The 10,564-nt window shown below is 43.8% G+C and overlaps 1 protein-coding gene across 1 annotated transcript in view; it reads left to right on the top strand.

The window, feature by feature from the left end:
• The first annotated feature begins 9,974 nt into the window (after positions 1 to 9,974).
• The window catches only part of ST3GAL2 (ST3 beta-galactoside alpha-2,3-sialyltransferase 2), a 42,938-nt gene continuing 42,348 nt past the window's right edge, over positions 9,975 to 10,564 (top strand). Inside the window, exon 1 of the mRNA XM_019710237.2 lies at positions 9,975 to 10,216. The gene's annotated coding sequence lies outside the window, so the exon portion shown is untranslated. The remainder of the gene's footprint in view (positions 10,217 to 10,564) is intronic.

Here is a 10,564-nt window from a genome sequence, read left to right as displayed (position 1 = left end):
GCTGTTCAGTAGTTAGAACAAGGTAGAAATGTATGTACAGTAGGAAACAGTGTGCAATCATTTTGTTAAGAGAAAAGAAGCAAATTGCAGAACGTATGTACGGACAGCCACTCCTGTCAAAAATAACGTTTATGGACACACAGTATGCGTAGGAATAGGATTGGAAGGGAGCACACCCTGAGGTGAAGACTGCTAGGAATGGGGAGAGGCAAGGAGAACAGAAGCTTTATCTCTATTGGCAGAGTTTTTCCGACAAGAACGTACTTTCCAAAACCACTGTCCTTAATAGGGAGTCTGAGAGTCCCTGCCTTCAGTCTCAAAGGAGGTGGGGAACCCTACTCTACTTCTGTGTCCTTGGCCAGTCACTTAGTTACTGTGTCTCCTTGTCACCATCTGTAAAAATGGGTTAGTAATAGTATCAAATGCCTGAGATTGTTGTGAGGATAAGATAAAATGCTTGACTCCATCGTAAATGCTCAAAATATATTAACCATTTGACAAGAGGAAAATTCTGAGATGTCCTAAATTAAATTATGACGGGCCAGAGGGTGGGGGGAAGAAGTAAGAGGTTCATATGTTAACAGACCCACAGGCCAAAACCAACAAAAGACTGCTCACATTCCTGAATGTATGTTAAAACTTTCAACTTCCTGGTGACTATCTAAAAAAAATAGCAAACCACCAGACTCTACTTCATCCTGCTTATGCATGAGTTTTCTGGCTTGTTGCCCACAACCCAGCCAGAAATAGGAAATATTTCTTCCTTACTGGCTATGCACCAGTAAGTAATATTTCTTACTTACTGGCCATCCTAGGACTGCCCTCGCTTCACCCTCCACCCCCATCTATAGCCAATGTAATTCTCTCAAAACAATGTGCATCTTTCTTCCCCAAACCCATTGTATAAAAGAGTCCCCCAGCCCCTCCAGGACTGTGGGCATGCTTTTCTCCAGCTAGCCCTGCTTCTGGTGGTTCGGACTGTGTTCTAGGATGTAGTCCTCTTTTCTGGTTAGCATATGGCTCATTAAACCCTTTCTTTCAGAAAACTTTTGGGCTGCAAAGGTTTTGTTTAGCCTATCGTTATGATTACTTTTTATTGTCATTCCCATGCTGCCCCATTAAAGCAGGGTCTTCGATTTGTTCACTATTGTATCCTCAGTTTCTAGAACAGTGCCTAGGACATTGTAGGTGGTTAAAACAATTTGTTGAATGAATGAATGAATAGCAGTTCCCCGCTCAGCTCTCCACCTCCTCCCCCAAATCTCTCTCCTTCCCTCAGTCTTCTCCCACTAAAGTTATTCCCCCCTCTTCACTGGGCCCAGGTCTCATCCTCCTTCCCACATTTCAGTGCCTGCTCTTTCTTCTGTGAACCCAGAAGGCCTCCAGGGAAGTGAGGAGCAGCCTCCCACTGCTGCTGTTCTCACCAATGCAGATCCCGCTCTGCAGTGAAGTGGGAGGCAGGGATGCCTGCAGCTACAGCTTTGACAGGAGCTCAAGGAAAACAACATGCCCCAGGGAGCTCAGAGGCTTCACCCAAACTCCTAAGGCAGGCACGCTGGTCACTCACACTTCTCAGCCTGAGAAACAAAGATACTCAAAGAGGGGTTTTAATAAGATGAAGCCCTCAGTGCAATCTGTCAGCAGCAGACACAAAAACACGTAGCTCTCTGCTTTGTATATGGTCCCACTGTCTGGGGTTGACAGAGCCATAAAAAAATGTTCTGATGTTGTATTATAGGTTAGAATCTAGTGGTTAAATACAAGGATGTGAAATTATACTAATCCTCCCCAGTTCCCATCACTCTCTTACTGTGTAAGCAAGCCATTTGACCCTCAGTTTCTTCATCTGTAAGAATACAATAGTATTTACCTCATCTATGTTGGGAGGATTCAATGAGCTAATGCACATAAGGAGGTTAGCACAGTGCCTGGCCAGAGTAGGCATCCAACTTCCTTATTATTAAACAAACTAATATGCCGCCAGTGAATGAGAGTTTAGGTCTGGGAAGCCTTTTTGGAGGAGGTGCCATCTGCAGGGCCCTGGATGAGATGTGTGGCTGCTGGTGGTAGCAGGAAGTCTCTCTGAGATTCAGGACTGCCCACAGGGATATTTTAAGTTGGGTTCCCCAGATGCAGAGCCTGAGACAGGGATTCTTGTGCGAATGATTTATTAGGGCAATGAGGGAAGCAGAATAGGGCAGATGAAGAAACCAAGCAAAGATGTGGGTTCAGCTAAGTCTAGCCTCAGTCTGCTCCTACAGGGAACTCTGGAACATAAAATGTACCACAAGGTGTGTCCCTCTCAGAAGCAAGAGAGCTGGATTTTGTCTCTCACTTCAGTCACTTATGGGCTGGGGGGCCATTGGGAGGTCAGGAGGGACGAGCATAATTTCCCAGGCATCTCTGAGAGAAGCAGCTTACATGGACTGAGGACAATTCTCTGGAGAAGGGTGACGCTGTGAGCCATTAGCAGCCAATACAACAGCTGGAAAATGGTTGTACCATCCCTGTAAAGGGATGTCACCAACAGCATTGACTACAGGGGGACTGGTGAAGAGATGGGAACTGGATGAAGGAGATGGATGAAGAGAGGATATTGAACCCTCCTGCTGGGTCTTCCAAGGAGAAAATGAAACAGCTATTATGGTTTTTAAAAATTAAAACACAGACTTACCAAAGAATAACCAAACAGCAAACACTTCCGGGAGAGCTATTAAGTATACTTTACCATTAAATGGCCCCTCTTCACTTAAGCCTGACCATTGCCATTGGCAAATATCTTGTGCAGTATTTTCCAAAGAGTGCTTCTAAAGGATGTTAACAAGTGTTGCTTGAATCATTAAACAAAGGTAGACAGGTTTATTTTCTTCTTACAACTTTTAAAAATCAATATACTAAATAAACAAAATGTAGCCTATCCATACAATGGAATATTACTGAGCTATAAAAAGAAATACTAATACATCACAGATGAACCTTGAAAACATGCTAAGTGAAAGAAGTCAGACACAAATAACCATACATTATATGATTCCATTTATATAAAATAATCCAGAATAGGTAAATCCATAGAGACCAAAAACATACCAGTTTTGGTGGTTGCCAGGATGATGAAAATGTTTTGGAACTAGAGGTATTGGTTACAAAATATTGTGAATGTACTAAATACATTGAACTGTATGCTTTGAAATGTTAATTTTATAATATGTGAATTTCACCTCAATTGTGTGTTTTTTATAGCTCAGTGTGCTAATGGACTGTCACTGCCGTCAAGACTTCTCAGTGGACAAAGCTAGGAAAACAAAATACCTATATGCACGGGCACCTGCAGACTAATACATAAAGCATTTCACAAACATGTTAGATTAGGGAATCCTTTTCTAGAGGAGCATTTCACAGGACCTGTAATGTAGCACACCTTGGAGAAGGCTGATCTAGCATATGGGACATTGGAGGGAGGTGGGTCCCTTGAAATGAGTTTCTTAGGGCACTAAGGATGGGGCACAAATGGAAGTGTAACTTCTGCTTTAATCAGCACCTTCCTTCTGCCATTTTGTATGTCCCTTGAGAAATTGCTTCTCTGATCTGTGCCTCAATTTATCCACCAGAATTTATCCTCCATTGATATCATTGAAAGGACAATTTTAAAAGCTTGGTATTTTCAATGTCTGCAAGAGTGCTTTACTAGATCCCAAACTTTTAGAAGGTAGGTCCAATTCTTTAATTTCAGTATATTTCACAGTGCCTACTACTGTGCTTTGCACATAAGGAATAGGTAGTATATATTATATGAATGACCTTGGACAAGCCAAGCAAGCCACTTAACCTCCTTGAGTTGCCTGCCAATTCCCCGTTCAATAGGGGTTCCTACCAGGGGCTAAGAAGTAATTTTATTAATTTAATCAATATTTCTTGAAGGTCCATTTGGACTTACAAAGGCCAGTCTCCTGCTTTCAAATAGTTTATTATCCAGTCAAGTAATGATAACAAAAGACACCACCAGTTGAAGCTTCTTTCCATTTCATTCATTTAATCTTTAATTTAGATCATCAACATTTAGATTGTTTTTAATCTTTGCTCTTACAATGGTGTAACAACTATCTCTGTAGGTAACTAAGAACATGGGCAAATAGGATACTTTCTTAGAAATTGCTAGGTCAAAAATACCATATGATTTCACTTATATGTGAAATCTAAAAAATAAAATAAACAAACAAACAAAACAGAAACAAACTTAGATACAGAAAACAAACTGATGGTTGCCAGATGGGAGAGTAGTGAAAGGCTGGGTGAAAAAAGTGAAGCGATTCAGAAGTGCAAATTGGCAGTTAGAAAATAGTCATGGGGATGTAAAGTACAGCATAGGTAATATAGTTAATAATATTGGAATAACTATGTATAGTGTCAGGTGAGTACTAGGCTAATCTGGGGGATCACCTCATAAATGATATAAATGTCTAACCACTATGCTGTACACCTGAAACTAATATAATATTAAATGTCAACTGTAATTGAAAAAATGTTTTAAATTAAAATTATTTTTTATTGCTAGGTCAAATGGTGTGTGTATGTGTAATTGGAAGATATTACCAAGTTGCTCTTTATAGAGGCTGTATGGATTTCAGGCACACTGGCAGTGTACAAAAATCCTTGTTCCCCACACTCTTGCCAAGATAGTTATCAAGCTTTTTGATCTTTGCCAATCTGATAGGTGAAAAATGATATCACAGTGTGGTTTAAATTTGCATTTCTTTTATTAACAGTAAAGCTCTGAGAAAATAAGTGTTGGCAGGGATGTGGAGAAATTGGACTCCCTGTACACTGTTGGTGGGAATGTAAAATGGTACAGCCACTATGGAAAACATTATGGTGGTTCCTCAAAGAATTAAAAACAGAATTATCTTATGATCCAGAAATTTCATTTCTGGGTGTATAACTAAAAGAATTGAAAATGGGACTTGAAGAGATGTTTGTACACCCATGTTCATAGCAGCATTACTCACAATAGCTGAAAGATGAAAGCAATCCAAGTGTCCATAAACAGATGAATGGATAAAATGTGGTATATACATACAGTGGAAAATTATTCAGCCTAAAAAAGGAAGGAAATCCTGACACATGCTTCAGTATGGATGAACATTGAGGGCATTATAATAAGTGAAATGAGCCAGACACGAAAGGACAAAGACTGTCTTCATATATATATGACATCATAGTCAAATTCATAGACAGAAGTAGAATGGTGGTTGTCAAGAACTGGGGAAGGAAAGAATGTGAGGAGTTATTGTTTAAGGGGTTCAGAATTTCAGTTTTGTAAGATGCAAAGAGTTCTGTGGATGGATGGTGGTGATGGTGGCACAATAATATGAATGTACTTACTGAATTGTGCACTTAAAATTGGTTAAGATGGTAAATTTCATATGTGTATTTTACCAAAAAAAAAAAAAAATGAAGCTCTGCATCTTTCATGTAAGAACCATTGTGGTTTGTTTTCTGTGACCTGACTATTTATATCCTTTTCACATGTCCTATTGGTTTCTTGGTCTGATTTGCAAAAGCACTTTGTATTAGCCTTTTACTTCTGATATAAATTGTAAAAGTTTCTTCCATTTTCCCATTGACTTGGATTTTGCTGGTTGTTGTTGTTGGTTTGGGGTTTTTAGCTAGGTATGAAGTAGAACTCTGACTGAAATTTTTTTAAACTATTTTATTATGGAAAACTTCAGTACATGCAAAAATAGAAAAAATGTTATGATGAACCCCAAGTAACCATCATCGCCCAGCCCCAACAATAATCAATTTAGCCAACCTTGTTGTATCTATATCTTCACCCAGCCCTGGGTTATTTTGAGCAAATCCCAGACAGCTTATCATTCCATAAATATGATGTCAGAATATATCACTATATAAGGTCTTTAAAAAAAAAAACTAACCACAACACCATTAGCATACTTAAAATTAATAATAATTACTTAGTATCCAATGGTCAGTGTTCAAATTTCCTGTATTCTCATACAATTTTTTCAGTTTGTTTAAATCAGAATTCAAATAAAGTCTATACATTGCAATTGGTTGATACAGCTGTTTAAAATTTACAGGTTCTCCTCTATGTCTTTTTTTTTATTACAATGTATTCATTGAAGAAACCAGATCATTTATCCTATACAGTTTCTCTCTGAATTTTGTTGATTTCATCCCCATGGTTTCAAATAGCATGTTCCTCTGACACCTGTATTTTCTGTACACTGGTATTGTCAGATTTCTTTTTTTGACTCTCAGAGTATCATACTTCCATGGGGGTCAGCTATCTTTTTGTCTTCAGATGACTCCAGTTGTCTTCATTTTTCATGATATTGGTAGCCATTGGTGATTTTTGCCTAGATTCACTAATTTATTCAGAGTTGGATTAATTTTTTAGCAGATGGTTCCCCAATTGTCCCTGCACATGTATAGAATAATTCATTTTTCCCTTTACTTATTTGAAATGTATCTTTACTATATGCCAAATTTCCATGGGTATATGAGTTTATTTCTAGACTTGTAGATGTAGGTCATGGATCTATCACACTATTTTAACTGTACTTTTATAATATGTTTAATCTCTGCGAGGGCTAATACCCTTCACTATTGTTTGTTTTTCAAAAATTTCCTGACTAGTCCTGCTTGTTATTTTTCCAAATGAATTTTAAAAATCAATTGATCTACTTCTCTCTCCCATCTCAAAAAAACCCCAAAACAACCACAACCACAACAAAAAACCTGCTGGTATTTGTACTGGGACCATATTAACTGTATAGACTAACTTGATTTCTTTTTGACAGTCATCCTATCCAAGATCTTTTTTTTTCTTCCTCATTTAATTTTTACAACAATAAGAGGTAGGGTGTATCATTCTTATTCCCATTTTACAGATGAAAGAACTGTGTAACTTGCTCTGGGTTACATTTACTGTTAGGTGTGAAAGTTGCCAGATTGGTCTGACTTGAAGCTTTTGTCCCCAAACAGAAACCCAGGGAGGAGGGAGCCAGATCCTCTTTGCTCCTTTCTACTTAGTAGCCATCTCCTTCCAAAGCCTTGTGCTCTCCTCCACCGTGTTCCTGCCTGTTTTACTGCCTCTCTTGCAAAGTTCACCAGCAAAGCTAGGCTTTTAGTATATGTGCTGCCGAAGCGAGCACAAAGCTAGGCTTTTAAATGAATGATGCAAATTCAAGTGCTGCACAAGGGGTGAGGTTCACATGGGGTTGAGACAACTGGGGAGAACGTTCTGGAGGAAGGAAAACTCAAGGTAGACTTTGGACAGTCAGGTCGAATTTGGATGGGTGGAGAAGATGAGAAAGCACAACCCGCAAAGGAAAATGGGTAAACCAACGTAATATCTAATTTGGAAGTAGTGAGGGTGATGATGGGGGTTCCTATTGGAGCTGAAGGATAGAAAGGGTCTCTCTGTTCGGCCCATGAAAGGGTATCTTAATTCTCCCTGAATAATCTGTTAACAGATATTTGGGAGTGGACGTAAATTCAAAAATGTTCATTTACCTTCTACCTGTGAAGGAATGTTGCCATTGCACGAGACTCAGGTGCAGAGGCAAAGGCCTTGCAGGAAGGGCCTGGCAGCTGGTTTTGTTAGCAGACCGTATGGTGGCATGTGGATCACTTAGCCTCCCACAGCCTGTGACAGGGACAAAAATCTAAGGAAGTAGAAAAGTATTCTAGAGTCAACCTTAGGGTTCAATGCCTCTGGTGGCCATTTGACTACTTGCCCAAGGACCTAGGGATAACTTAACCATCCTTTTGGCCCTTGGTGCATAGGGAGCAAGGCTACAGCCTGGGCCCCCAGGACTCAGAGCTGATATCCTATTTGTCAAAGATAAACAAAGCCAGGTACTATTTAAAGTGGTAAGGACAGATTTTAACCAGTAATAACTATTGCAATAAGGAAGAGGGTCCAGAGTGAACTGAACTCAACTTGGACTTGTCCATAGGTAACCGGGCATTTTAAAGGGAGAATGAGAGAGTACAGAGAGAGGTGAGCAGGGGCTTGGTAGAGTCAGGGAGGTGAAAAATGACAAAGGGTTGGTCAGTGTAACTGCCGACTAGGCCAGCTGTGTCTGTTAGCTGGCAATTACTGAAGTTAGGACTCTATCCTCCCACAGAGGCTGGGAGACAGAGGCCCTATCCTTCCTGGTAGGAACGGCTCTCAGGTCCTTGGGAAAGACACTCCTGGGTTGTAGGAGACACATATATATCTCAAAGGGACAGTGGAAGGAGTCACAATTGTTAGCCCTTTCTAATAAATGCTCTAAGAAGGGGTGGTTAGGGGCTGTCACCAGGTGTTGGCTAGAACAAACAGTAAATATTTTTGGCAGCCTTGAGGTTTATCAGGCAGGCTCTTTAAAGAGGTCTAGGGTCATCCTAGGGATGTCACCTTGAGCTGTTAGAAACTATGTTACTGTGTTTAAGTCTTTTAATGTAGAGGGAGGAGGGTGGTGAAATCACTTGTGTTGAGAGTGTAGTTTTTAGAAGCCAAGGTTGAGGCCTATGGGAGAAGAGATCTCAGAGGAGCTGGTCAAGCAAAAAATCTTTGTCACCTCACAGCTGAAGAGTCTGAGATCATGGTTGAGGGTGATAGTCACCAAGTTTCCTCTTCAGAGGTCTGTAGCTCCCAGAATATCAGGACAGCCGGTGGTAAGGAGGGTCTACTGGGTAGATGAGAGCCTCACCCTCAGATACCTGACAAATCAGGATTCCATCTCCCCACCTTGCACTCCCCTGCCTGTTTTAGGTCAGAGCTCACCCAGAGGCAGCAGATTCTACTGAGCTGACCCTGTCAGAACTCTACCTAATAGTTGACATCAAATAGGACTTTGATACCAAATACCAGTTCCTGGGGGGGGGGGGGGGGGGAGTGGGGAGAGCGACTCTACCTAACAAACACCAACAGAAGCAGTTCTCAAAATGGTTCCCCAGACCAGCAGTTGTCAGCTGTACCTGGGAACTTGCTAGAAATGCAAATTATCAGGCCCACTCTAGAGCTGATGAAACAGAAACTGAGGGTGGGGGCAGCGATTTACGTTTGAACTAGCTCTCCAGTAGAACTACATGCCAGTTTGAGAACCACTGACTTACAGGCCTCTCCTGCCAGAGGGCATGAAGCTTAGAGGGTGAAACTACGGTCGACATGGAGCTTCGTAGAGCATTTGAGCTAGGTTTGGAAGTGGGGAAAGAAGACATGGAAAATGTGTGCTCTTTACTCTAAACAGTAGGAAGCTAAGGGCATCTAACAGAAGAGTGAGACTGGAAAGAGAAGGTGCCCCAGCGTGTGAGCGCACCAGGAAACTCAGAGACATTCGCTTCCTTTTCTCGGGTAGGGAAAACCCCACACCCACGCAGCTCCCGGAGCTGTCTCTCCTCTGGCCTGGATGGAGCAACCCCGCCACAGCTCGGCTTGCAAAGTCCGGGCATGAAGCCAAGCTGGCCTCAGGTCATGGCTCTTCGCGGGAGCGAGTGAAAACGGTACCCGGGGTGCGGTTCGCTGGGCGGAGGCTTCTCCTCCCTCCGGCTCGGCTGCAGCTGGCCACAGCTGCGTCTGAGAGGCATCCTGGATTAGTTTGCACTTTCCTGGGAATTCAGGTATTCGACCTGGGCCCGGGGCACCGCACAGCTCACATCCATGTTTCATACGCGGGGAACCCGGCCTCCTGGGAACGGAGATTTCCCATTTCCCCCCCAACTACCACCACCATCCCCTCCTGCGTTGTAGACCCCCTGAGCCCTGGATGAACTACAAAGACCACAATCCCTAGGGCGTGCGCGCTGTCTTTTGGATGTGGTAGTCCTGGATGCGGGGTAGCCCTACTGATTCAGCGCAGGCTGGACTCCACATCCCAGCATGCCCACGAGCGTGCGGAAAGGGGAGGTAGGGGAGAGCCCCGGAGGATGTGAGTGGGGAGGGGGCAGTCGCCCCCCTTTCCCCCACCCTTCCCTTCTAGCTGGGCTGGGGTGGGGGGAGGGGCCGGGCTGAGGCGGTGGCGGCTCGCTCCGGTAGGGCAGGGCCGGCAAGGGCGGGACTGGCCTGCTGCGGGCGGACGAGGGAGACGCGGAGCTAACGGGTCCGGACGTCGGCGGCAGCGGCGGCGGCTGCGGCGGCTTTCTGCACGGGCGGAGGCGGCGGCAGGATCGGCGAGCATGGCCCGCGCGGCGCCCAGGGCTGACTGAGGTGCGCGGGCGGGATGAGGGCGGGCGAAATGCGAGGCGCCCCGGGCCCCTAGTTATTCCGAACCCCCTCTGCGCGGGCAACTGGCTCGGCCCAATGGCCCAGACTGGCCCTGTCCACCCGGACAACTTCCCCCGGGTCGGGGCACTGAGCTCCCCCCATGCGGCGGAGGTCCGCTTGCATTGGCCTCAATCCCCGTCCCCGCCTTCTGCTTCTGCACATTATGTTGCTCCCAGCCCTCCAGACGCGACCGCTTGGTGGCAGACCCCCAGTTCCAGCCCTGGGAAGCACTCCCTGCCCCAGTCCCGGCTTCCAGTCCACTACCTAGTTCGTACCCCCAACCCCGCGCTC

Source organism: Rhinolophus sinicus, linkage group LG11 (genome assembly GCF_036562045.2).
Source record: "Rhinolophus sinicus isolate RSC01 linkage group LG11, ASM3656204v1, whole genome shotgun sequence".
Taxonomy (NCBI): Eukaryota; Metazoa; Chordata; class Mammalia; order Chiroptera; family Rhinolophidae; genus Rhinolophus; species Rhinolophus sinicus.
This window is presented reverse-complemented; position numbering and strand designations above follow the sequence as displayed.